The sequence below is a fragment of the Rhipicephalus microplus genome, chromosome 4 (assembly GCF_043290135.1).
Source record: "Rhipicephalus microplus isolate Deutch F79 chromosome 4, USDA_Rmic, whole genome shotgun sequence".
In the NCBI taxonomy this organism is placed as follows: Eukaryota; Metazoa; Arthropoda; class Arachnida; order Ixodida; family Ixodidae; genus Rhipicephalus; species Rhipicephalus microplus.
In genome coordinates, this window is record NC_134703.1 from 80,138,259 (window position 1) to 80,165,508 (window position 27,250).

The window sequence follows — 27,250 nt, forward strand, 5'->3', positions numbered from 1 at the left end:
ATGTCATTAGATTCTGGTGTAAATGGAAAGGCCGTGAAGTATAGCGAAAGATTCAAGCACATTTACCGCGGGCTTGGGAATTTATAGTTTTGAATCGTGTCCGAAAGTAAGAAAAACAGCAATGTCGGGCAGCCTAGTGGAAGAGCCTTGAAGCTTGATTATGAAGTCGATTACGTTGCTGTACGTGGTAACGCAGTCTGATCCTGTCACGTGCGTCATAATTAGTCTTCAAGATTACTTTATACATACTACTGTCCAGCCGCGTTCAATTGTGTGCTGCTTACCAATGTAAAATGAGCTGCATGGTGGGAAGTGGCGCTGCATTCGCGGCTGCCTATGTGGACAATGCAAAGCAAAGGCGCATGCGCGCGGAGTTCACGCATGCGCATTAAATGACCGCGCTCGAACGCGAACCTCTCTTGCGCCCACTGTTTGCAGCATGCGTTGTTACGTGCGCATACGACTTCATATTTGCCGCAGATAGAGAAATTATGATTAGAAATGTTTCGCGGTGTTTTGCACGTATGCGATTCCGTCATTAGACACTCGCAAGCTTTTCATTGCGCTAAAGAAAATAGGTACCATAAAAAGCGGTTGTCAGTTTCTTCAATTCATTAAAGAAAATTACTTGATAGGCCTTAAGCTGGCTAATAATGGGTCTCACGAACGCATAGCGTACGGTGAAAGAGAAAAAGGAAATAAAGTGAAAATGAAGAGCCATAGCCGTAAAACATAAGCTGCGTTGTACGCTGCAAGCCCACGTTTCAAGGTCGACCAGTAGAAACTATTCCCAAAGCTGGCTTCATAAAAAAAAGAAGAAATAAAACGGACTAGGAATATTTCAGTAAGCCTGTAATATGCGTAATGAAGTCATGCCCGAATGCAAATTGCCGCTTGCTCCGAACGGAAGTCTATGTGCCGACTTTCGTCACCTTGCTGAGCTTCAGTGTGCCGTGCGTAATAGTGCGTGAATTGGATTGTACCGAAGTCCATCCCGTGCGTGAATTGGATTGTACGCGTGAATTGGATTGTAGCGCGTGAATTGGATTGTACCGAAGTCCATCCCAGACAGCTGACCTCTCTCTATCTTGGTTAAAATAGTTATTCCCAATGTAACTGCGATGCACCTGCTATGGACTTCTATAGATCTATAGAAGAATAAGAAGATGGGGGAGTACAATAGGCAAGTATTGTCAAACAAATTATAAATTGTAGTTTATCACTAACCCTCAAGAGGAAGGTATACGTCACTGCACGCGCGTATTCAGCACCTTCTTAATCCTGCGCGTAGCCCCGCCGCGTTGGTTTAGTGGCTAGGGTACTCGGCTGCTGACCCGCAGGTCGCGGGATCGAATCCCGGCTGTGGCGGCTGTATTTTCGATGGAGGCGGAAATGTTGTAGGCCCGTGTGCTCAGATTTGGGTGCATGTTAAAGAACCCCAAGTGATCTAAATTTCCGGAGCCCTCCACTACGGCATCTCTCATAATCATATCGTGGTTTTGGGACGTTAAACCCCACAAATCAATCAATCAATCCTGCGCGTGCGAGGTCGTCGAACGGTGCTATTGCAAATATTGCAATGTTCATTCAGAAGTAGGATATCTCTCGTGAATGATATTAAACCTTTCTTCACAACGAGGGTGCAGTCATGAAGTGATCACGATCTATTTCTTGTCATATATTTCCTTTTTTTCCTTGGTTGCCCTCGCTTTTCCTTTGCGTTTTTCCTTTTTTACCTTTTTGTTGCTCGTTCTGGATGACTGTTATGGTTTCAGTGCTGCCTAGCTTATGTTAGGCTGTCACCAATGAAACTAGCATGTGCGAGGCTCATGAAAAAAAAAACCAACGAAAAACACATCAAAATCGACTTTGTAACAAATAGTGTATCCTGAAGTGCTCGTAGGTAAACGCGTCATGATGCTAGAAAAACTGCCATAAAACGTGATGTCGTTTGTTGTGTAACTGTATGAGCAAATATTACGTGGTTGTCACATGGGTCAAAGACGACCGAAGCGCAAAATTGGGAAATCCTTAACCCAGCTTCGCCTTTAAGAGTTGAACAGAGTCATATACAAAGCTGCAAGTGGCTTGTGTCAGTGAAGATTTCAGATATGGCTGCGTTGTGTGTAATGGTTAGCATGCTTTAAACGATGAGCAGTAGCACATGAAATCTTTTCAAACTTGCTGAGCACCCACCACGTGGTCTTCAGGGAATTCGGGCCTAACGTGTGTGTCTTTTTGTAATGGGCTGGCTTTAAACCACAAGGTCGCTACGACAATAACATATGCTGATGACTGATTTCGATGTACGCCTAAACCGCGCAAATCACTGCGACATTACATGTTGTATTGCGGTACCTGTATACAGGACGCATGTTCTTTTAAAGGTAAGTTCACTTTATTTCCAAGCACACGAGTGGCTTTGTGGTAGGCTACCTGCGTGTCAAGCAAGTGACCTGGGTTCGATTGTCACTCGGACACGAAAATTTCTACTATTCATTTCATTGGCATCTTTCTAGATTTCTCGGTCGCGGGTAAAATGATTTTTTGCTCATAACGAACAACGCCGACACCGATGCCGACGCCGGAATTTCTGGTATACACTTGCTCTTCAGCGCTATCGCGTTAAAATACGCAGATTACGGAAGCCCAACTTCTTGAGCGTCAACGCTGTGCCGTCGTATTCACTGATTGATTCGAAAAAAGGAAGTTTTCTGGTAGTTCTCGCTGGTCAACGATCACTCATGCAGCCTTGCTTGACACATGATTCTTGCCTTTGCGAGTCGCAGTGCAGTGTTGCAGCCACCACGCGCCTGTATCTTGTTCTCTTGGCTCATAGCATCTTATCGCGGTGCACTGCACCTCTGTATGCATACACATACCCATATATAGGACCTGTAACGAACTGCATTCATGCTGACTGACGAAGGCTGTCCCGCCCGCTGAAACGTTAAGAAAACCACATTTTGTGTGTGCGTCCCTCTCTGCAATAACACACAGACAGACGCATATATATATATATATATATATATATATATATATATATATATATATATATATATATATATATATATATATATATATATATATATATATATATATATATATATATATATATATATATATATATATATAAGGAGAGCAATAGCTTTTCAGATAAACTAGTGACCTGTTTTATAATTATATCGTGGTTTTGGGACGTTAAACCCCCAACAATTATTATTTTCAGTAAGCTGATGGAGAGCTTTAGCGAGTTTCTATACGCTTCCATATCCTAAAGAAAACAGCGCAGACTAAAGTAGCTGCTGAGGCAACGCTAATTGGTGGCAAAGCTGATGACGGTATAGATAATCCGGGCGTCGATTTCGTCGCCACCTCCCCAGGAAGCAAAAGACGTTGATCGATTAGTAGATCGATTAGAACTTCTGCAGATTGTTTGGGGTGCTTTGCATGTGTGGGCGTTCTTGCCGGGGATATAAACTTTATAGTTGTGATTCGGCGTTCGGTCCTCCTACATTTGTCGTGCCCACGCTTCGTTTTTCTCACCTAAGCCTTCTCTTCTTCTTTTTCTTCCCTTTTTTAAAATGGTGGTGCTCTGTATATATATGCACAGCGCCGTCATTGAAAGCGTTTATATATAGAAGCGATTGTATGCCTGTAACGTTCCGTTTGCTGAACTTCGCTATTCACGAACGTGCACGGAACGCCATACGCCTATGCTGCGCGTACGCGCGCGTTCCGGTACAAAGTAAACCGTTCCTATTTTCAGCGCCAGACCGGCGCTTTTACCATTGACGCTGTTGAAACTCGCGCTTGCTGACACGCCCCTTGCATTGGCGAAATCTACGAGCGGCGACGCGTTGCTAGCTGTCGCGACGAGCCTGTACGCTCTTGACGTCAGCCAGGTACATTCTGGCTTGCGAAGTGCGCTTGCGACTGTGAGTCACCGATGAATGAATGAGAAGGGAGAATTCGGGGCACGTGCGTGTGTGACTGGAAGAAATATATAGTTATCGTTGGCCGCGTGGGGATGCGTTCCAGCACTCTTGCGGTTGGGAAGAATGCAAATTCAAGAGTGGCTCTCCCAGCTGTAACGCTGTCCCATTTCTCACGGGTCGCGTTGTTGCGGCAATTAACTGCGCTGGTGCGGGGAAACAGGTGCGAGACGGCTGGCTTTAATTAAGTCTACATGACCTTTGGGTCGTTCGGCTTTCTCCTTTTGTTCACTCAGATACAGATACGCCCCCGCGTGCGCGTATATATATACATATATATATATATATATATATATATATATATCCGAAGGCCGATCGCGCGGCCAGAACATCACTATTTTTCGGGAGGTTTTTCCTGCGTTCTTGAGATATTGTTTTGAACATTATCTTATATTCGGGTACCGTGCTATAATAGCTCTTCATTCCAATACATATAGACAGCGGTATGGTCGTGTCGCACTTATGTGGTCATGGTTTTTTTTTTTGCATTTCGCGGGGGTTTTTTGCAGTTTGTAATAAACTACACCTGAGATTTCTTCGTCGCATATAATGCAGTGGTGATTTCTGAAGACGCTCTCGAACTTTGGAAGCGCCATTTTAAAGACGAGAGTCTTTCTAGGGGACCTTCGACGCGAAAATTTTGGTCTGTCTGTCTGTCTGTCTGTCTGTCCATGTCTGTCTGTCTGTCTGTCTGTCCATGTCTGTCTGTCTGTCTGTCTGTCTGTCTGTCTGTCCGTCCGTCCGTCTGTCTATCTATCTATCTATCTATCTATCTATCTATCTATCTATCTATCTATCTATCTATCTATCTATCTGTCTGTCTGTCTGTCTGTCTATCTATCTATCTATCTATCTATCTATCTATCTATCTATCTATCTATCTATCTATCTATCTATCTATCTATCTATCTATCTATCTATCTATCTATCTATCTATCTGTCTGTCTGTCTGTCTGTCTGTCTGTCTGTCTGTCTGTCTGTCTGTCTGTCTGTCTGTCTGTCTGTCTGTCTGTCTGTCTGTCTGTCTGTCTGTCTGTCTATCTATCTATCTATCTATCTATCTATCTATCTATCTGTCTATCTGTCTGTCTGTCTGTCTGTCTGTCTGTCTGTCTGTCCATGTCTGTCCATGTCTGTCTGTCTATCTATCTATCTATCTATCTATCTATCTATCTATCTGTCTGTCTGTCTGTCTGTCTGTCTGTCTGTCTGTCTGTCTGTCTGTCTGTCTGTCTGTCTGTCTGTCTGTCTGTCTGTCTGTCTGTCTGTCTGTCTGTCTATCTATCTATCTATCTATCTATCTATCTATCTATCTATCTGTCTGTCTGTCTGTCTGTCTGTCTGTCTGTCTGTCTGTCTGTCTGTCTGTCTGTCTGTCTGTCTGTCTGTCTGTCTGTCTGTCTGTCTGTCTGTCTGTCTGTTCTTAACAGCATCGGGTATTTGAAACGGCTGACCCCATCCGCAGAGCCCATCTATGTCACTCAAGATTCAGCGTTCATACTTGTGCAATTGCCTATTAAAAAGCAATAATTGCGCGTGTCTGGAGAACCATAACAACACGTATATATTCTGCATGTGCGCCTTTTACCCGAAAAGGCATACATAAGTAATTTTAAGGACCGTAGCGCTTATCATGCTGCGCTGACCATCCAACGCTTGCACGTAAACGCCAGTGTTTCCAACGCTTTACTAAAACGAAACGGTGGGGGCACCTACCCGTCGCCTTGCGTTCTACACCTTATTACCTCTGAGGTGGGCGTGCACACCCATCTCAGAGCCACGCGCTTTGTTTTCTGAAAAAAAAAAAAAAGCTGCCAGATGGCGGTCATATCTCATGTGTGGCGTGACGATGCGCTCGTTCGTCTCCGCTGCGCGCTCGAGGCACTCTAACGCAGCGCCTCTAGAATAATTGATTGATTGATATGTGGGTTTTAACGTCCCAAAACCAGTATATGATTATGAGAGACGCCGTAGTGGAGAGCTCCGGAAATTTCGACCACCTGGGGTTCTTTAACGTGCACCCAAATCTGAGCACACGGGTCTACAACATTCCCGCCTCCATCGGAAATGCAGCCGCCGCAGCCGGCATTCGATCCCGCGACGTGCGGGTCAGCAGCCGAGTACCTTAGCCACTAGACCACCGCGGCGGGGTAGAGCCTCTAGAATACCATTTACCGATTTTCTTGAGCAGAACATCAAATAAATGTTTTGTTCACTCTCTCCACACGCAAGACTATCGTCTTTCGACGACACTTGCAGATTAGGTGCAGATACGGGGCCAATTTTAGTGCTTAATGTCAATATTGAGCAATTTAGGTAAGTAAGTTTATTTACAAATTGATTACAAAACAAATAAAAAATGTCTATGCGTAGTGCGTAAAGTGGCTTTCAGCAACACTTTTAACTGATTGCACTCGCTTGCCTCTTAGATTGTATTTTAAACCTTTTGTCTAAAAAAAGCTGAAACATATATATATATATATATATATATATATATATATATATATATATATATATATATATATATATATATATATATATATATATATCACTCGCTGTTTTTTATAAGGCATGTATAGGCTGAAAAAAGTCTCCTCACATTTCCCTGTTTTTTTTTTTAATTTTTTTATCTCCGACTGTTTACGACTCCTCTCGGTTTTATTACGACGTCGGGACCGAAGCCAGAAGAAGGGCCGGGCAACACTGTTTCCTAGCGTGCTGAATGTTTATTGTTTCACGCGACCATACAGTGCTTAAGAAGTGGCCCTCCAAGGGTGCCGGTGAGAACACCCCGAGAAGGCCTAGCTGAAGTCCTCTCTAACGAGTATCGTACATGGATGCTGCATCCGTCTAGATATAGACCGGCAAGCGTAATCGTTAGGCCGCTATCGCGCTTATCCGGGTGCAGCCAAATGCGGGCGCTGCCCCGATACCCGCTCGTTCGGAAGCGGAAACGTTGACGCCGAGACGAACGAACTCGTTGTCGTGGGCGGTAATAGCATGCTGCTAACGGAAAGCCTTGTGGTAGAGCGGGAGGAGAAGTGTCCTGTCTGATAGTCTAATGTGCGTATGTGTCAGTGCGTATATACGATGCTCTGAGAGCTCGCGTCTTTGCACCCGGCTGAAGTATGCGCAAGGAGGTTATAGGCACGTGTGGTTGTGGGATCGAGTTGCAGGTTATGTAGGCGTTAGTTGCACCATTTTCGAAGTATACCCCTTTCCGGTTAGACCTGAGTTACTGGTTTCGCCCGATAAATCCCTGCTGTATCGAATAGGGCACGTAGATGACCAAGGGAAGCAAGACGTATACACTGTAGATAAGCGAGTGCAAATGCGGGGTTGACACTTACACTGCCTTCCTGTCTATCTTCCCTTGTTTGTACATACTTTGGAGGCTTTTGGGTTTCGGGTCTTTTGGCGAATTGGCCACGACGCACCCATTCTGTAGCAAAATGTAAACATCAAATGATACTTGTTTTGTGTCTCTCTACATTTCTCCCGTTTTCATTTCTGCAGTTTCTGTTGAAATTACTTGAGGACGAGTGCATGCATGTCCTCTTCGATGTACGGCTTTGGTACCAGCATTGAAGACATCATTCTTTTTTAGATGCGGAGCATCTTATACTCGCGCCTTGTAGTGCGCCGTCCGCGTCGTCCGCGCCGTCCACACCGCTTCTCGAACATTCGACAGCTGACGCGCGCGCATGCGCCGTCGCGCCGTCGCCCACTCTTCCACCATCTGTGCATCCCTTCCTCCTCTACACACCGCGCGCGCTTCACTCCTCCACCATCTGTGCACCCTTCCTCCTCTACACACCGCGTTCGACATCTACAATTCTCCTGATTCTCCAGTGGACGCGCATGTGGCGTCGCGCTTCGAGAACATTCAACAGCTGACAGTGCATGCGCCGTCGTGCTGTATATATACTCAAGGTCGGCGCTCGCTCGCTCAGTTGCCGCTCGTCGGTTGGTTTGTACGGCGCGTCGACGTCCAAGGTCGCGGTGAAATGAATTCCAACGAATCCACAAACACAATGATCGACGTCCCTTCGACCAGCGCCGCCCTTTCGCATACGTGTGTACGTGTTCACTCATTTAACACCCCCTCCTACAACCACGTTAACCAATTTAGCCATCGACCCAAGTAAGTCGCAATTTAACACCCCATTTCACAACCACGTTAACCAATTTAGCCATCGACCCAAGTAAGTCGCACTTTAACACCCCGTTAACCAATTATATGGTCCGCATCCTCCTCAGTGTTCCCCCGAGGGAAGCTGCGGGCAATTTTTTTTGACGTTACTAGATAAGCAGATATCTGACACCTGTTTTCTTTTCGCTATTACGCTGCTTTAGAGCAACTTCTTCAGTTGTGGCGGGGGCGGTAAAAACCTCGAACGTTCGCACAACCCGCCACATGTGCGAAGCAGCTGCGTCTATATATCCAGTATATGTTGTAGTAGCAGCAGCGTTGCTAATTAAACCGCCTGGTTCGTTTTATTCTGGCTATATATGCTTCGCGCTATATATATTACTTCCGAAACTTTGTCGCTGCAGAGACTCAAGTCCGACGACTGGAAAGCGGACTTTACGATCCTGTCATCACATATAGTGAACTCGCGGCACTAAAATCATTTGGACCGTGATCACGTACGGCTGAAAAGCCTCACCTGTGTCGGATTATTCTTTTACATTCTGACTTGCAGCAAAGCGTAATTTTTTTTGTCTGCATTTACAATCTTCCAACGAAATGGCAGTCCCGGCATTCTTTAGGCACGAGTCCAGTATACTCGATAGGACGTATACTGCTCGTGTAATGTAGCGCATGGCACTATTGTTGCACGACATACGAAACGATGTAATTACCTGAGGAACAGCACAAAGAGGGGAAAAAAGAATGACTCACCAAAGATCACAAAGAGACACAAACAAGCGACGGCACATAACTCACGTTCTGGTGTTTTGTCTTTTCTTCCATGATAACGCAATGAACCGTTACCAACTTGCCTAGCTTGTACGACGCCCCTTATGTAGCTGCTTGGTCCTTTATTAGTGGCGGGGGCTTAAACTTATTTTATTATGCAAAGCACCATATGTCTGTTACGTTCACTTGTTCTCCGTGCTTGTTACGAGCTGATTCTCAAAAAAAAAAAAAACGCTAACATGTAACTAACGAACCGCGCGCGTTTCGCAACAGCGGTCGCTGCATCGCTTCCTGAAACTTTACCTAGCGCAGCTCGCGCGAACATTCCCAAGGCGCTTTTCACTTTCAGCCGACTTGGCTGGTTTCAACGAGTTCCCCTTTTCTCCACAACGAACGGTTTCCCGCTTCGAGTGCGCCTCGCCACGTTCTCTCAACAGGTAACGCTATACAGTTGAGGAACGCGTCTAATTGCAGGAGGCAGTGGTGTTTCCATGTAGCGTATATACATTCAGCGTTGAAAGCATCTCTTCCCCTCGCGCATTGTACACGTGCGTCCCGAATACACTCTCTTACGACTCACACTTATAACCCAGGATGACATATAGACGAAGGAGCGCGCCGTAATAACTTCGGCTGCCCTTTTGGTAATTTTCAAGCGCATGCAAATTGCCGGGAACATGGATGCCATCACTGTACGCGTACCGTGCCTCCGAGGAGCGCACCGCTGCGCCAGCTGCGATTAAAAAAATATATAATGAAGACCTCAGCTGCTCGCCCTCTTGAGCGGTTGCGGCTAAGGGCGTAAGAACGACGATAGTTACCTAGCTTTGCCAGCGTTGAACAAGCAGTTGAGAAAAGTATTTGCACCGTTTGGGCCAGACCAGTGCGAAATGATGTGGGGAGGAAAGGTGCAAGACCGGAATTGGAAAAGAGCCTCTACAAGTCGCCCTTATATGCTGATTATTCATTCGTTCTTCGAAGCACGTAGTACGCCGGATGCGGTAGCGTAGTTTTCCTAAAAGTCTTTGAGGACACAACAGACGATGACTAAGAAACAGGCAATATTAAGAAATGGGCATAGTAACGTCAATGATTGACGCGTACATCTATACCGTGTGCTCTGACTTGGGTGCACGTTAAAGAACCCCAGGTGGTCGAAATTCTTGGAGCCCTCCACTACGGCGTCTCTCACAATCATATCGTGGTTATGGGACGTTAAACCCCACATATCAATCATCAGCGTACATCTATACAGACGAAAATATATGCTTCCAACGTATCCGTCATATCGCTGTTGACCTCTTTCACGCTGGTGCTTTGGTGACTGCGCTAGGTTGTATTGTTGGGGCTTGGCTTCTCGAAATCACGATATGATTATGAGAGACGTCTTATCGGATACGGGTCTGTAAATTTTGACCACCAGGGGTTCTTTAACATGCACTGTAATCCAAACAAGTTGGCCTGATAGCATTTTTTTGCGTTCATCGAAAACGCTGCCGCCACTGTCGGGATTCGTTCACGGGACCTTCGCGTGAACACTCGAGCACTATAGCCATTTGACCACCATGGGTGGTGTGTATAAGCGTTACAGCTTTGCGTTATACTTTGGACACGGCTCTCTGTCGTGTCCCATTTTAGTAATATAGGGTTACACCCATTGCTTAGCCGCTGGTGCAGCGTTCTTCCGTTTGTGCCACAACGTTTACAATACAAGTTACTGCAATTGCAAACTCGCGTTAGCATTTTCAGACAGTGTATACAGTTGCGGAGCTCGACAAATTAACTCAGAGCAGTAGCACGAGGAAGCACATGGACGGCGACAGATCAAGACGGGACACAGCGCTAACAACTCAACGTTTATTGCGCGGGATCTCGTTAACATGTTATGCACGACATGCTAACTTGTTAAAACTGACATGTTACACCGTTTAACATGTTACGATGCCGCGTGGATGAAAGTGTGAGAAAGAGAGGGAAGGGTCTCACAAAGCAATGTGTGCACGCGGGGTCGTATGTGTATACATACGATCACGTTCAATGAACACTGAGTTGTTAGCTCTGTGTCCCCTCTTGATATGTCGCCTTCCGCGTGCTTCCTCGCGCTATATACTGTACCGAATTATGTCCTACCACCTAGCCCGTTTATCTGTCCTTTCGACAACTCTAGTTTAGTCTCGGCCAAAACTTACTGCATGGCACACAGTGCTTGGACGTGAGGTAATTTAGTGGCTAAGGCACTCGGCTGCTCTCCCGCAGGTCGCGGGATCGAATCCCGGCCGCGGCGGCTGTATTTTCGGTGGAAGCGAAAAGGCTGTAGGCCCGTGCGCTCAAATTCGGGTACACGTTGAAGAACCCCAGGTGGCCGAAATTTCCGAAGCCTTCCCCTACGGCGTCTCTCATATTCGTATGGTGGTTTTGGGACGTTAAACCCCGGATTTTATTATAGTTGAAAACACGTTAGTTTTATATAACCTGTTTCCGTTTGGAAGTCCGCGCGGTGATAGTGCAAATACATTTGACGTTAATTAACCTAAAGAAAGCTAGCGAAGTGTGGAGAAATGGTTCAAGCACGGGGGTCTATTTTTCGTCACTTACCGGGGTGCTCTCTGTCGGAGGTTTTTTTTTTTGTTAGATTGCTTATGCCACGCTGAGCTGTTCATTCGTGTGTGTATACGCGTTATACACGTAGGTTTATCTTTATCACCCTTATCTTGTGCGTGTGATGTGTCGCAAAACGTATTTTCATTGTCCTCTACTCTCACGCTTAAATCATTGTCACGCCTCAGTGCGGTTGTTCAGTATGTCGTAAACATGCACTCATGGAGACGTCTCTATTATATTCGCTGAACGGGATCGGGCAACATGGCGTAAATGGTGTAATCGCCTTTCATTAATGAGCTTAGAACGGAAGCGTCACGTGTTCTGCTCTTCGCACGGCATTGTTTGTATAGGTAGCGTTTGGAGTGCCAGCGTACAGCTTAATGTATTCGACGTCGGCATGCATATGTAACGCGTAATCTATGACCCTGCTTAGGCGTCCCATAATAGCCGTTCGTCTGCGGGAGACGGGCGGTCGTCATGCAGTGAGTTAGTTGGATCGCCGCTGTTTCTGTATGGCTGAAGAGGTCATCTGAGCACCAAGCCGTAGCGTGTACGCTGTTCCCCGCCACTGTGCCTTTCGTAGAAGCTTTCATTTCAGAGAAGTGGGCGAGTTAGTCGGTATGTTTGTTGTTCCATACCAGCGCTCTTGAGCGCGGTGTACGCTAACCGCGGGGAAAGGACGCTTGAAATACGGGCGTGTAAACTGGGATTTTAGGGAAACAAGAATAAGCGCATTTTTAAGTGTTATGTCCCTGTTCAAGTTATGCGCCTCTATTTGAAATGTCGTGAATCACCGACACGTTCAATTGGCCGTTTTGGCAATCAAAATCACAACTAAACTTATTTTCGCTTGAATAATAATAATAATAATAATAATAATAATAATAATAATAATAATAATAATGTCTTATTTTTCATCAATTGTTTGACGAAGGACAGCTGCAGGTAAAAAGCTGATCTCCGAAAGAGGCAGCTTGACAAAGGCCCACAGCCATCTTTTAGCACGACAGCAGTGGCAAGCAGTCAGCAATGTGAACAACAACAACAACAACAACAACAACAACAACAACAACAACAACAACAACAACAACAACAACAAATGATTAAATGAATAATAAAAAATTCTAAAGATCAAGCCCAAATTTTAAAAATAAAAAAATACAACCATGATAATACAGCAACTGTAAAGAAATCTTAAAAACTAAACATGTGTATATCGCGCAATTGAGTCTGCGTACACTGTAAGAAATATATGCCAGCCTTCACATATTTATTGAGTAATGTAGGAACTATGTAGGATAACTTATCTGCGGAGTAGTTTGTTCTCGAAGTTTTTATTTTCCATGTTTCTCTATTTCGTGTTTCGAACAATGTATTATTTCGCTGCAGTTTTGAGAGGTCGTACAAAAATGTCGACTTTCTTTCAATTCACACCTGATCGCCAATGCTAACTTAAAATTGTAGAGACGATGTACGGGTAGTATTCCAGCCTGTTGAAACAATGTGCTTGTGTGAGCATCTTACGATAAGTTAAAAATGATTCTAATATACTTCCTTTGCATCAAGTACAGTTTTGGCAAGTTCGTGTAAGTTCTAGTCCCCCATACCAAGAAACAATAGGTAAGATGTGAATAGAAAAGTAGTTTATAAAGTAAGAGTTACCTTGTATGGTAGAACAATTTCGCCACCGTACACCATATCTACTACACGACATACCTGACTCAGCACACTGTCAATGTGTTCCTTCCAAAGCATATTGCTCGGAAATGTAACTCCAAGAATTTTATACTACTTACTAGCTCAATATAAGTATCGCCATACTTGAGATGTATGTTTTCATTACCAGGCTCATATTTAGGTCGGAATAATACCGCCTTTGTTTGTTAGTGTTTATGTTTAAATTATTACAGCATGACCAAAGCTTTAGTTTCAACAGAAACTGGTTCATTTTTTTCTCAAGCGCCATACTATTTTCAGCTGAAACAAACATGCTGACATCATCGGCTCATAAGACGTATTTAGCAGCTGAATAAATACGAGTTAAATCATTTATGTAGACTGTAAAAAGAAGGGGTCCAAGGGTGCTTCCCTGAGGTACACCCTTAGTAATGGGCTTCAGCTCTGAGAATTTTCTATCTATTTCAACCGCCTGTTTGCGATATTTAAGGTAACATTTTATTAGGTCTATTGGATATGACCGCGAATTCCATAGCATTGTAACTTTTCAAACAACGTGGAATGCTGTATATTGCCGAAGGCCTTACTAAAATCAACAAACAGACCGAGAACGGCAAGTTTGTTTTCAAATTCAGACAATATGAACCCCTTTTGTTCTAATGATGCCATTTGCGTAGATCGATGTTTCCTAAGTTCAAACTGTGTTGGAAATGACGAATTCATTCACGGCCGGGATTCTCTTTAAGAGTTTACAACCTTCTCGCAAGTGCGAATTAAGGAAACTCGCACAGCTAATTACATCTGTAGAAGTGTTCGTTCATCCGACAGATATTCTGATAATATTTATTACGTTTGTATTTTGTCAGTGACATGCTTTGATGCTCTTTCGTGTCGCTACTTTTTTTTTTCAATTCGTCTGCGCGTTGTTTTTTTTTTCTTTAACTATTAACAGAGAGTGTCGTTTCAGCTTGACCTTGGGGCTCTCTTGTCTGTATGTTCGTTGTAGCGACGCCGCATCTGAGTGTAAAGGGACGCGTTCGCTCTCTGCGACCGCGGTATACTCGGCGACTTTTCTTGGCAGTGCACTGTGGAAGCTACAGAGCCTATCACCGCGCCAAAAGATAGTGCTAATGTGTACCATGAAATAAATGCTGCTTTACTTAATATGCGGCTGAAACAGTTGGGAGATGTCGTAGGTAAGATATAATTATTGTTCATTTTGCATAAACACCTTCCTTTTTTTTTCGTTTCTTATGCTGCACTAATTTTTCAGCACTGCCGTTTTCCGAAGTAAGCCTGACGTATGTGACGTAGAGGGTCAGTGTGCGGCTACAGACGCGCTGTTCAGTGATCGGAGAAAACTAAACTCGTAATGTGACACTAAAATGTACACTGTACAATCGAAATGCTCCTCCTAACAGCTTTTTTTTTCTTTTTCGTTCGTACGTTTTACTAACCGCGACAGCAATACTTGCGAGCAAAGCCGTGAACTGACGGAATACTTGCGGAGCAAGACGAATGTCTGGAAGCCCCGCCTACGTCTTCGCACTACCGTCAAGATAAGTTGTCGCCGAGTATAGTATACTAACCGTTCGTAAATAAAAGAACAAACTGAAAACGTGCAATGGTATAGGCTGTAAACCGTGTTACAAGGATAGGTCCTGTGCAGGTACCGATTTTACCAGAGAGAATGCGTGTGCTCTGCAGATATTCCAAAAGTTGATGATGAGCATTGTATTTAATTGATTTGTTACGAGGTCTTTTCATCATCATCATCACCTATTGAATCATTAAAGGTTTCGCATTGCATAAGGGGGAAGCTAACAGATATCATGAAGACATGTCATTATACAAATGCAGTGCTTAAGGAATAACAGTGAAGCGAACATGTATTGCGCATAGCGTTGAACATAAAGATAAAGCAAATACGAAAGAACCCCTTCCGTTTCTCCTTTGTAACTATTTGCGTTTGCACAAGGGCGAAGTAAGAGGACGTAAGCATTCACCAGTCCATTTACCTTTTCTCTCGTAAAACTTCGGTTCGCTGAGGTGCACCCGAGGAAAAACAACCAAAACAGCGTGTTTATCGATCAGACCTTCCAAAATAACCGGATAATAAAGGCCCGGGAACGAGAGTTGCCTCTGCGCTTTCGTAACAAAACCTCGCCTACAGCCCGGCTTCTTTGAAGGCGAGCTGAAGTATTAAGGGTCCTCGGCTCGGGTGGAGCAGACGGCCGGTAAGTCCTCGCGAGAAGAGTGTATAGATAGCATTGGGATTCCGGAGGCGTTTTGTTATCCCGACGGGTCACCGGGCCGCAGTGGTATCGGCCAGTGTTAGTACAGTATACACGTGTAGGTTTCGATCCGTTGGATTCGTGTCTTTGCTGATCCGACCGTGCCTCCGGCTTGTTTGTTCTCGCTCCGCTAGGTGGCGTCGAGTCGCCATTGGGCGCAGAAAATCAGGAGAGGGGGGGCAACACAGCGAGTTGATGTCTATAGTGTGTTTATATATTTTTTGCGTTTGCTGCTTTATTTTTCTATTCTTTGCGCAGAGTCGTCCTGCGTTGACTTCTTTTTTTTTTTTACCTCGTTTTCGGTTTTCTTTTTGTTGAGGCCCGCGCTGGTCATATAGTCCAGGAATTGGAGACGCCATTTAGGCTTATCGTAACTGTATTACTTGGGCGAGCTTAAGGACAACGGGAGTGACTGGACTCGCCTAAACCCCTTGCTATACGCTCGGTGGAAGGCGGGAATGTCAGCGTATTTGTGTCTTCATAACTTATCGCTCACGAGGATATGGGTACAACTATTGACATCCACTAGTGTGTGCTCTAACGCTTCTAACGTATACGTTTTGTCATGGATGCAATGCTCTCTCTCTCTTTCTTTCTTTCTTTCTTTCTTTTCTTTCTTTCTTTCTTTCTTTCTTTCTTTCTTTCTTTCTTATGTGGCGTAACCTGTGTTTGCTTGTGTAACGTGGCTTTTTTTGGATTTTTCTGTCATTCATGTTACCACTTCGCACATGTGTGCGTGTGGATGCTTTATTGCAATATGAACTTGTGTAAAGAAATGTTACCACGTTACTTTACTTTGTTTCAATGTGCTATGCGTTCCTTATTCATCTTTTATTTTGGGTAAGCTGATTTTTTCTCCCAGCAGATGTTATAGAAATGGAGTAGCCGAGGTAACATAAACCTCAACATTTACACAGCAAGCCATTTAGAACATGGACATCATCAGCATGCCGTGATTACATTTCACTTAAGCGGATATTTTATTCCTATGGGACAATGCACTTTAATCCGTTTTATGTGTGACTGTCACATGGATGCACAACATATCAAATATTGTGGTTTAATGTGTCATTTTCTTTGTGGCGTTTCCGCTTTTACCTGCCTGTCTGCTTAATAATTGACCTTTATACGATACGTCGCGAAATGCGAATAAGTCGCTCGGGCTTGTCCCCATTCATGGCGACCGTGTTTCTGCTGTTCTTCGTGTGATCACAGAACGCCAGAAAGCACGATTTTTATGGCTATATAAATGGGGTACCTTTCGTATTCTTCGTTTACTGCTGAGGCTTTTGTGAAATTCCAGAGGCGGTGCCTAGAAATCGCTGCGCTTTAGAAGAAGAAGATATGTTTAATGAACAGAACGAGGAGAAGTTGGCCTAGGAAGCGTGTCTCTAGCCTGCTACGCCTCACGGGGGTAACAGGGGAACTCTTTCGCTGGATTCCGTGCCGACCGGTTGTGCGCTCGCGATCTCCGACGTCAGCGTAGCTCTGGCCGACTGGACTTGCTCTACGCCATCTCCTGACGCCGACAAGAGCTCTCGCAAGTCGTGCCCCGTCCTCGGACTCCTGTGACCGTGTTTCCATCTTTCCTATCTCTCCTATTCCCTCGATACGTCCTTGCTCGCTGGCCTAGCGCATCTTTTTCTCTATACCTTTAATCCCAATCTTTTAATCCCTTCTCACCCCACATCCTTTGTGAGCTACTGTTGACGTGTCGCTCCCTGAAGCAGACAGTTACGGGGCTCACTTTTCTCTTCTTTTCTCTCTTAGAACCACTTTGGGGTAAGAGGAAAAGGAAAGAAAATAGAGGAGGGCATGATGAGGGGTGATCGTTGTATAGCACAATTAGTCGCTGTGCACGCTGTCCCGTTTGGGGTAGTACGCGCTCAAAATAAATTTCCATCTGCTTTCCATCTGCGCACGATACAGTGATCTTTGCGCTTTTCGCTGCCTCCTGTGATCGTCAACAACCTTATGAGAAACTGAGGACGGGTACATAATGATGTTTTGCCGTTATAGGCTTCAATAGCAACGTCAAGTGGCGCCACCGCTCTTATCGTAACTGGGAATATTCACGACACGGTACTAGTTAGCACAACGCCGCCCCCTCTTCCGCGTACGCGCAGAGCTCTCGGATTGAATCTGTGGTGTGCCACAATGTAACTATTGCCGACTAGCAGCGCTCTGTGCCGAATCAGGAGCGCATGCGCACACGCGTCCTTGCCGCCGCCTCTTCCGAATCCGTTGGAAGGCGCACCTTCGCAGGCAGCGTAACGCAGAGCTTGGCTGCGCGAGCGTCGCGTCCAAACTTCAGCTTTGGTTTCCCATGCATGCTGCTGTGGTTTGCTGGTATTTTCTTTATTGCAGACATACTGTCGATCCCAACGGGGCCTTTTGCGCGAAGGGCATACATAAAATAAAGATATACAAGTGTGAACATTTTATATATAACAATATGGAACCAGTCTAAGCAAGTTCAACTAAAGATCACTTTAACCACGGCTGCTCGAGGGAGAGATCGAGCGTCCGTGATTTAACATATACATATGGGAAGTATAAAGAATTCACTGATACAGAGCTAACAAAGAACGCGCATTGGAAAAGAAGCAAAATGCTAGAAGTAGTGTGTACTGAGAAAGCACATGTAATGTGTGAATATGTTGTTACACGATGAAAATAGTGTCATTACACAAATCAAAATGGCAAAGTTAGTGCTGTATGAACAGTTCATGATTGGGAATCACGCGAATAATTTTTCAAGGAATAATTCTTTGATGCGTTGTACGTGGCGTATATCTTCTTTCTTTGCGACTCAAGTCTGCGCAAGCAAGCCGGGGATGGCTCCAGGACTTTTCTTATTTCAAAAAGAAGAGGGGGGGGGGGGCGTGCACTGCCTTTCCTAGCCACAACAGGTGAGTTCCAGGAGTCGGGGTTGGGGGGGGGGGGGATGAAGCGGCTAATTTAAGCATTGTGCGCGTATTTTGAACTTGGGAAAGTGGTGTAGACCAGACGGTGATCTATGGTGAACGAAGGGTAACTCAATAAACAATTGTATCGGGCCAGTTGGTAAGGATCCATCTTGCTAAGAAGCGCAGCCACTATAACAAAGAACACACATCACAAGCGCTTATGTTGTGTGTTCTTTGTTATAGTGGCTGCGCTTCTTAGCAAGATGAACGAAGGGTGACATCACAAGCTAGCGGGACACATGCATAACCGCATTGTGTCGCCTCATTCTGTGCCCTATCAGTATGGTTTTGCAGTTAGTGTTCTTAATTATGCTTTGACTGCATTTGCTCGTGGGTGGTCAAAGGGCGCCCCTCTCTTCCCTGGCGGCTTTCTTGACTCAAGCGCTCGTAACGCACAAGACGGTGAATGACTTACTGAAAGCTGTAACTGTGCGTTGAGACTGCTATCTGGGCAGTACTTGCGTGTTACGAACAGTCAAAATTTATGAAAATGTGAAACTCAAGAAAAACTAGAAAAATCAACAACAATGCATTTTGTCAAAGGCACTTGTCTTTGATGTAGTGATGACGATCGTACGTGTGACGCCTGGGTGTAATACAAATGTCGATTGATATGTGGGGTTTAACGTCCCAAAACCACCATATGATTAGGGAGTTTTAGTGCTGGGTACGCATTCCCTTGGGGCCTTGCGGGCTTGGGAGCGCGCGGCGTTGCGTGCCCAACCCATACCCAACCAGAATGTGACACGCGCTCGCAGAGCCATAGCGTCTTGTCGCGTAAGTATTATTTAAGTCTTTGTATGATTTAAAATGATAAATTAAACATACGTAGTGATCAGGACACTTTTTTTATTGTGTACAGTAATCTGGTATACGCAAAAAAGTGAAAAATACAAGGTTACTGTAACGACAGTGTCGACATCTTGTGACACTACGTGCAACCGCAGTCAAGAACATGTTAGCTTACGCGTAATGTTTTTGAGGTGAAAATGAATAAAAAGGTTACTCATTTGTAGTATTGTCGCGGCGCAGTTTTTGCACCAGATGTACAATGCACAATGTTTCTGCAATAACAAAGTTGTGGTTGTCTGTTTCACTATGGCCGCGCTAGATGGCGCCACCTATTCAGCTGGTTGGGGGTTGGTATATGCCTTTTAGTTTCCATGTTCCAGGCCATTCTAGCTTTAGAAATCTGGCTGAAACCGTGTAATCGCTGTAAGTGCTCGCACTTTGGCTTATTTAAACTCGACGGCTAGAGTATCCGCAGTGCGGATACCGTGAGTTCTTGCGAAGGTGGACCGCGCGGACGCATGGCCCCATCGCCCCAGCGATCTTGCGACGCATCTGTTTGGGGTTTCGCGCATGCGCAATACCACCGCCCCAACGTTCTGCGTATGCAAGCCGCTTGGGTACCCAGCACTAAAACTCCCTATAAAATACTGCGCCGTGCTCCCGACCGGGTTGCAGAAATTAGGTGCTTTTTCTCATCTTCTAACCACTACCACCACCTATTATGACAGACGCCGTAGTGGGGGGCTCCAGAAATTGCGGCCACCTGCGGTTCATTATCGTGCACCTAAGTCTGAGCACACGGGCCTACAACATTTCCGCCTCCATCGGAAGTGCAGCCGTCGCTGCCAGGATTCGATCCCGTGACCTGCGGGTCAGCAGACGAGTATACCTAGCCACTAGACCACCGCGGTGGGGCTTTAATAGAAAAGGTCATCTCGGAGTTGTATCGAAGGTAAAGCCCTGTTATTGTTGTTGCACCCTTAAAGTTCTTGAGACTCGAGCCTAGAATTTTGTGTTGTATTTGACTACGCAGCCGTATGTTATATGGGACTTATTGCGCTACATTACTACACGTGTTTTTTTAGACTTCTTTCTGCATTGTGGTGGTGTTATTCAACTTGCGTTTCTATAGCGTGCATCACTCATTCTATAACATCCCGGCGTGACTGTAACCACGTTTCTTGGCATGTAAATCTGGGCTATGTGTTGTATGAGCTATTTTAGATCTAAGGAGTAGTTAGCCGCCTTATTTGTGCGCTAAAGACTTGTATAGTTATACCATTACGACGAAAAAAGTTACAGCTGGAAAAAAAAAACTGTCTGGAACAGCGTAACATCGTTCATTTTTGTTAACATCGTTCACCGTGGTGGCTCAGCGGTTTCAGTGCTCGGCTGCTGACGCTAAGGTCGGTGGTTTGATCCCAGCCGTGTCAGTCGATGGACGCTAAATGTTAGAGGCCCGTTACCGTGCCATGCCAGTGCCCGTTAAAGAACGCCATATGGTAGAAATTTCCGGAGTCCTTCCCTGCGGCGTCCCTCGTACTCATATCGTGGTTTTGGGATGGCAACCCTTTAAGCGTCATTGCCGTACATGTACGGCATCACCTAAGATGGACGAAAGGGTTTTCGCCGTATTACACGTACGGCTTTGCCTGTACCTTCGATATTCGCGCCTTTCTCGCTCACTTTTCTTGCGTGGCTTTTGCTGCAACGCTTCGGGAATACCCCCTTTTTTTATGCAACTATGTATTTTCGGTGTTTATTTTTTTTATTCTTATTTCTTTTGCGTCGCAATGCGGCGCGCTAGCTATTGCTTGCGCATTCGAGTGCGTTCGCAGTGCGGCTGTTTTGAAACTCGCACTTTTTTTCGATCACTTGTCTTGCGTGGCAATGAGCTGCATCGCTTCGGGAATAAGTGGAATTTTTTTCCTCTCCGTTTTTTTTGTTTTTTTTTTCTTTGCCAAGAGGTCCGCCCATCTCAGCACACGCACGCGGAGCGGCCGGTTTCAATTTTGTGCTGCGGGTGGTTATCGCTTCTTGCGTCCGCAAAGCTGATGGCTGTCTCATTTCTAATCTCTCAAAATATGACGGCTTGCGACTCTCGTTTATTGCTCCTCGGGGCGCAATTACATCTGTTTCCGCGCGGTGCTAAACTTCACAAACTACGCCGTTACGTCTCTTGTTCTGGGAATTCAAAAAAACTCAATCTTTTGTTTGTCATAAGACGAAGGATTATTATAGCTTTTTCACTCGTTTTTCTTTCGGGACGGCGGGCACAACCACACAGTTTTTTTTTCTTCCGTGCGCTCATTCACGCAGTTCGCCTACGCTATGGAATTGCGTGCCGGTTTCACTGGCAAGTCGAGCAGTGGTGTTTTTTCCGATGTGGACTGTGCCCCATGTGATGAATAAGATTCCGACTCATTCGATGTCAGCTCCTCAGACGAAGGTTTACTTATGAAATCAGGCTCCGATGATGATGAAGGAACGAAGTCTCGAAAGCGTGCGCGGCGAGACGATCCGAATTGGCACAAAGGTGACCCTTCCCTGCAGCGTTCAGTGTTAGAGCAAAAGCGTCTTTTTACAGGAAACTTATCTCCGGCGCGCTTATATTTGTATGTCTGTGAGCTATGTCTAACACAATACGTAATTTTTATTTATCGAAAATCGTATAGGTGTTCTCTGAAGTTTGCGTTATGTAACCACGAATAAACCATGTGTATGTGACAGCAAAATAATTTTTTGGCACTTTACGGTCACGTGAAAGAACGTTAGACGATTTTTTCTTAAAATAAAATTTTTTACAAAGTTTATTTCAGCGATAAAAAATTACACATTTTTGGAAAGCATGCATCTCGCGAAAAATTGGGCTTTGGAAGAGTTAAACAGACATTATTATTATTATTATTATTATTATTATTATTATTATTATTATTATTATTATTATTATTATTATTATTATTATTTGGTCAGCATCGTACTTGTGTCAAGCTCTCGTACGCCTTCAATAGGCAAGGATGTTTGCACACCCAGATATACCGAGCCTCCGATCTCCAACCGGACAATATAAGGGAATGATTTTCGTAAACGATTTTTCTACACATCGATTGATTCGCAAATTAGGCAACAATGTGATAATCAAGCTGCGTGAAAAGAGATGTTTCATACAGGGAGCAAACTTTAAAGCAAGGCTTGTCTGCACACTTCATGCTTGTTCTTGAAAAATTATATTTTATAGATGTCACGTGGTAATGCCACGACGTTTTTACGAGGCACGCCGTTCGGGAATACTCCTCATTGAGTTTGACCATCTGGAGTTATTTAATGTTCGCCTAGGCCTATAGGTACACGAGTGTTTTTGCTTTTAATTCCCATAGACATGCCCCTGTCATGGCCGAACAAGTGTAAATTAAAGATTGTTTTCTTTTTTATACTCAATATTAACTAGAACTAACAGACAATGCCGCCTGGAGAAGTATGGGGGATGTTATTAGGAGTGATTGTAATGTAAATGTGAAGACGGAAAAGTAGACGAAAGTATAACTTGTCACCAGCAGGATCCGAGCCTGCTGCCTTCGAATAACGCGTCCGATGCTCTACCAGCTACGGTCATCCTCTGGTCCACTTTTGTAGGGTACATATGTGCATTTAAACGTGGGAGCGTCAGTCAGCGCCTCCTGTTGCCATTGCGGGGAGTATTGAACAGCCTTTTTTGCTTGACGTTGTCACGTAGCAAGTGATCTCTATTACGAGCTGGCATCTGGCCAATAATCGCTCGCATACTACCTGAAGACATCAAATCTGCCTGAACGAGAACCTCGCTATGAATGGAGGAAAGAACTGTAAATTTAAGGCTTGTTTTTTTTTTTTTTTTGTTAGACACAATGCTAATGGTATTGATTGATTGTGATGTGGGGTATAACGTACCAAAACCACCATGCGATTATGAGAGACGCCGCAGTGCTGGACTCCGGAAATTTCTACCACCTGAGGTTCTTTAACGTGCACCCAAGTCTGAGCACATGGGCCAACAGCATTTTCGCCTGCATCAAAAAGGCAGGCGCAGAACCCGGGATTCGATCCCGCGTCCTGTGGCAATTATTGAGAACTAATATACAATGATGCCTGTAGTAGAGGTAATGTTATTAGAAGTAATTTTAACGTAATCCTGAATAAAGGAAAGTGGACGAAATCGATTTGGTTATTGAACCCTCGCCCTTGTGTTTAGCCGCTGATGCACCACAGAGAGTGCTGTGACAGTAAGCTGGAGAGCCATGCGACATCGAAAACTCTGCTAAAGCCAGCTGAGAACACGAGGAGACAGGTGGAGGAAGCGTTTGCTTGCTTGCTTGTTCTTTTCTTTTGTGGCTCTCACCCACTAAGGGGGATTGGCCAAGAAGCCGGTGGTTAATGCAAGTCAATACCTCTAGATTTTCTAGATTAAGGGAATATGATTACTGTGTTTTGACTGTGAAATTAATTTGGCGCAATGTCAAAAAAAGAAAAAAAAAGGGGGGGGGACAAATAATAGAATTTGTTGAATATCTGAGGTGGAATCGTTATATGAAATTCTCCTGAAAGTTGAATCATTGCAGTGTATCAGCTAAATAATAAGTGGTAGTGTGGCTAGTAAAATTCGAGAGCAGATCGCTGACTCAGCAAGGTAATCTTCTTGTGTTATATACGAATTCGCAGAGAGCCCCGCAGATGTTCCTGTCGCTGTGCCCCAATGAAGTGGCCCCAAAAAGACAAAGTATTGGGAGTATTAAGTGATATTCTTAATTTTCTGAATAAAATTTCGAAGCAGTTTTTTCTTTGATTTTTGAATCGGTGACATGTGATAAGAAAATGGTCGATATGTTCAGGTTCGTTACAGCTTGAGCACAGAGGGGATGGCACCAGACCAGACCTGTTTAAGTAGAAATTAAGAGGTGGTACACGGCAACGTAATTTTGTTATCAAGACTTCCAATTTACGGAGGAAGCGAATGAATTATAGCTAGTCCCTTCGTCGTCTTCATCCAGTGGTTCGTGTTTACCTTTGGTTTACTTTGAATTTTGAATGCATGAAGTGTCAAGGACAATATAGTCCAATTTAGGAAGAAGAAATTAGCTGGGACAGGGCATGAAGCACGTACAGGTGCGAGAACTGCTTGTCCTTAAAGAGTAACAGACTGCGTTCCAAGAGAGGGCAACGTGCGGGGAGGAAACAGAAAGGTTGGCTGATAAGATCAGTGAGAAGTTTGAGGGAATGGCGTGACCGCAGTAAGCACATGACTGCGTTTATTAGCGAAACATGGGAGAGGTATTTGCCCTCCACTGGGCTTATAGTCAGGCTGATGATGATGTATCAACTAAAGCCCCCGAATAGTATCAACTGTGCCAGAGCGCCGCCTTGATAAGACTGTTGTTTTTTTTTTTTTCGAAACGTCTATAGGTTCGCTGCTCTCACGGTCTTTCTATCTACCGTCTATGCGTGTCTATATGAATTTGCGTTGTACCGTTTCACACCTTTTGCAGCCTCTGGAGTAGCCGAGTAGTTGTCTACACCTAATTTCTCCGTAAGCTTAGTCCACGCTGACGTTACACATTGCCTCGCGCTCTGACACTCGGATGGGCACTGCATGCCGCATCGGTTCAATGGCCACTTGGGCTGCAGCTATGCGAGTCCGCATTTGCAGCCCACACTTCGATCGCTGGCCATCGGCCAGTTGATGGCAACGCGCCTTTAAACATGCACTCGTCTTCTCTCCCCCTTCCTACCTCCGTTCTATGGAGCCGCCATTATCGATCTCCGCCGAAAGATAGAAGCGGCCGGCCGAGGCCTCTAACTCCGGTATACCTATACCTGCACTCTTCTCCTTCACTTCACCCCCTTTCACTCCTTTGTTTCACGAGATTGTTTGATCGCGTGACTGCTGGCCGCGCGCTTCCCGCTTGGACTCAGGCGTCGATCCGGTGAGAGAGAGGGAGAAAGAAACAAGAGGTGGGGGATTCCGAGGAAAAAATGGGCGAAGGAGGATGTCCGGCGGTTATATCACGTGACATCACTACTATAGCCGCACGCAGTGTACATCCTATACTAGCACGACGTGTCCGGGCGCGCCCGCATCCGGAACGAAAACGCCACTGGAACGTATACCTGCGTAACGTGCGCTCGCCGCAGACGTTCCCCGCACGCGATTCGACGATTCCGCCTGCGACCTTCCCCTTTTCCCTTCGTCCTCTCCGAACGTTTTTCCCCCCGGCGCCTTAATCTTGCCTCAACATCGTCCTGCCCGGCCCCTCTCCTTCTCTTACCTTCGTCAGCGTCGTTTTACTTCGCCTTTCTGGTTTCTGCGTCTTCAACGATTCCTTCGATGGTCACGGGACCTCGTTGTCCGGGCATTGCTGTGTACCGTACCAGGTATACGCCTCTGCATGCGGGAAGAAGTGCGCGCTGTTGCAAAAGCATTGGTGGGTGTTTTGCCTTATACATACGTATCTTTTGGCATTACTTGACTCCGTACCGTTGTTGAACCGTCCGCGCTCCACAGTAGCTGACGGTTATGTAAACGAGAACAACACCTCTATTGTTCGGGACCTTCGGCTGTCTGTACATTACAGCCTTAGTGCCTTGGCGGTCGTCCGCGTCTTTTTTTTTTTCGTTCTTTGTTTTTATGATCGTTTCTTTTCTTTAATTTTTTGCTTAGGCTTCTGTTTGCGCCGCGACAGCCTCGAAAACAGCCGCCTCTCGCTTCTACATCGTGAGACTTCCTCTCTTTTTTTTTTTCTTTTCTCGACATTTTTTTTTAAATTTGTCTTCCGTCTTATTGGCAGTCTTTAGTTTCGCCCTGGTCACGCGAGTACCCATCATAACGCGAATCCAGATACCCCCCTCAGTGGCTCGCGTGCACTTGCATGGGTGGGGGTGTTTCCAGGAGAAAAGACTCGTGCAACATGCATAGGCGATCTTCCATCAAAGAGCGACACGCGCGTCACGAAAATGCATTTCCTTTTTCTTCTCACGCAATGCATTTTTATCATTATTACTGGCTGAGTTTTATTTTTTTCATTTTTACTTTCTTTAAGCTCGATGACACTACAGCTTTATTACGTCTCGTTTTTTTTTATTATTTCAAGTGTAACGTTAATTCACCAGGCTTTTTTGCAGGCAGTTTACCTTCAGTGCGTAGTTTACCTTCGCGAAATAGCTCATGGGTGGTTTCGAATGATCGAATAAAGCGCATGACATGTTAGTAGGCTATCTACGAGACTTGCAGGCAGACTGTCGGGCTAAAAAAAAAAATTGACGCCCGCAGAGCCATGCAACTTGATACATGCTGCTGATCTCTCCGTACTGTATACTGCTTTAAGCTTTAAGTGACCTGTGAGAAGTTTATTTGTCTTTCAACCTATATTTCTACAATCATTGTGGCCGTCGCTGCTGTCGAATGTTGAAAAGCTAGGGACAGCCAACCGCAGCGCCATCTTTCTGTCAACGACGTCGCGAAAAAGCCGCATCACTGAATAAGTAACGTCCCTGAAAAAAAAAATGAAAACAGAGTGTCACATACTGATAAAGTCGATCCACTTTGGCGATAAAAGATTTTGGCAGATTATCCCATTCCTTTGCGAGGCGGGGCTTAATACGATACGATTGACCGCACATAAGCTCATTGAAACGATAAGGTGATTGGTTTAGTAAAGTGCATAGGCGTGCGTAGGGTTGCCCTTCAAGGAAGCGGGGGGGGGGGGGAGAAAGTTCATCGCTACGGCCCCACTCTCTGTTATGCCAATATATTGGGCTAACTTTGCCCCCCCCCCCCCCCCCCCACTCAAGTGGCAGTGCCTTCTTCCTAATATGTAAATGTATGGAACTCACTTTGCTTCCCCCCTCCAGGTGACTAAGAGGGCCGGCTTCCCCCTTCCCCTTTTCGTGCGCACGCCCGTAGTAAAGTGTATAATAGAGATGTGCTCTTTTTCCTCAGATCATTTATATCGGAGGCAATACTGTATA

At 45.1% G+C, this 27,250-nt stretch overlaps 1 protein-coding gene across 2 annotated transcripts in view; it reads left to right on the forward strand.

Moving 5' to 3' along the window:
* The window catches only part of LOC119172139 (beta-1,3-galactosyltransferase 1), a 104,711-nt gene that overhangs the window by 36,635 nt on the left and 40,826 nt on the right, over positions 1 to 27,250 (forward strand). The window lies entirely within an intron of this gene.